The sequence below is a fragment of the Heteronotia binoei genome, chromosome 15 (genome assembly GCF_032191835.1).
Source record: "Heteronotia binoei isolate CCM8104 ecotype False Entrance Well chromosome 15, APGP_CSIRO_Hbin_v1, whole genome shotgun sequence".
NCBI classification, from domain to species: Eukaryota; Metazoa; Chordata; class Lepidosauria; order Squamata; family Gekkonidae; genus Heteronotia; species Heteronotia binoei.
In genome coordinates, this window is record NC_083237.1 from 5,076,196 (window position 1) to 5,077,915 (window position 1,720).

The 1,720-nt window shown below is 50.0% G+C and overlaps 1 non-coding gene across 1 annotated transcript; it reads right to left on the bottom strand.

Moving 5' to 3' along the window:
- Positions 1-1,134: 1,134 nt before the first annotated feature.
- On the bottom strand, positions 1,135-1,206 carry TRNAQ-CUG (transfer RNA glutamine (anticodon CUG)). Its single transcript has one exon. It is a non-coding gene; the product is annotated as a tRNA-Gln (tRNA).
- Positions 1,207-1,720: the final 514 nt, after the last annotated feature.

Here is a 1,720-nt window from a genome sequence, read left to right on the forward strand (position 1 = left end):
TTTTGTTGCATTGAATACATGACAGATGTTTGAGAGCCGCAAGACATCAACTTCAGATGTTTGAGATCCACAAGAAGGAAGGCAGGCAAGCAGGCAAATAGGGGGGGGAGGAAGGAGGGCTAGAGAGGTGGAAAGAAAGCAACTTTAACTTCAAATGTATTCGCCAAGCTGCTGGCTGGCATAAGCAGACAAATGCCTTTTCCAAGTCAGTGGGGGGTTTGAGAGCCACACAATAAACGTGAAAGTCACAGTTCGGCCACCCCTGCTTAAGACCAACATCGCAGCATGCTCAAACCAAGGATGCTAGAACCGACTCGCATAGATTTCCCTCCCTCCTCCAAATTCTGCGAGTCATCGATAGGGAGACTTCAGATCCCCATTTGCAGAGACAGACTAACACGACTACCATAGGGTTGCCAAGTCCAATTCAAGAAATATCTGGGGACTTTGGGGGTGGAGCCAAGATCAAGGCTGTGACAAGCATAATTGAATTCCAAAGGGAGTTCTGGCCATCACATTTAAAGGGACGGCACACCTTTTCAATGCCTTCCTTCCATAGGAAATAATGGATAGGGGCACCTTTTGGGGCTCATAGAATTGGGCTCACTGGCACCAAAAATGCAATGGAATGTTTTAAATGTTTAAGTGTTTTAAATAATTTTAAATTGTAGTTTTTTTTATTGGTTACATTGTAAAAATGTATGTTGTTAGCCGCCCTGAGTCCGCTTGCGGAGAGGGCAGGATAGAAATTTAAAGTAATAAATAAATAAATAGCCCAACCTTTTTGAAACTAGGGGAGTATTTTGGGGAGAGGCACTAGATGCTATACTGAAAATTTCATGCCTCTACCCAAAAAACAGCCCCCCCCAGATACCCACGGATCAATTCTCCATGATATTCTATGGGAATAAATCTCCATAGGGAATAATGGGGTGCCCAGCAGACATTTCCCTCCCCTCCCCCCGCTTTCTGACGACCCTGAAGCGGGGGGAGGGCCTCCAAACCGGGGGATCCCCTGCCCCCACCTGGGGATTGACAACCCTAGACTACCACCAATTCGCACAGGAGAAAAACCTCCAGAGCCGGCGCCCGTTCCTTACAGGAGAAGGGAGGGAAAAAAAAAATTTAACTTTTAGGTTCCACCGAGATTTGAACTCGGATCGCTGGATTCAGAGTCCAGAGTGCTAACCATTACACCATGGAACCTCTGCGGAGACAGCGCTCACTGCCGGCGATTCTCTGGTCGTGAATAGGAAGCGAAAGAGGAGGAGAAAGGGGCGGAGACTCCGCCAGCCAATGGGAAGGCTGGGACTCCGGCGGCTATTTGCATTTCCGGTCCTTCCGCCCGCTTAACGTTTTGCAGCGGGGAACAAAGGAGCCGGGCGGCGCGCGCAGCTCCCTGCAAATTGCAATGGGCAGTTAATGCCTCTCCTTTTTAATTGGAGGTGTTGATCCCGGTTAACTCTCTCGCGCCCACGAGTCACTCTCTCCACCCCCGGTTGTTCTTTTTTTTGGGGGGGGGGCCGTTCGTCAGAGCCCCCCACCCCAAATCCCTTTCTTGCTCTCCTCCCCAGTTCCAACCTTCTTGCAAGGGCAGCCGCAGGGGAGCTGCACGAACCGGCGCAAAGGTTTGTTTGGTGTTCTTTTCGCTTCTTTCGCGGCCTTCGCTTGAAGCAGGATGGGAGGGACAGGGGCAGTCCAAAGATACAAAAGGGTTCAA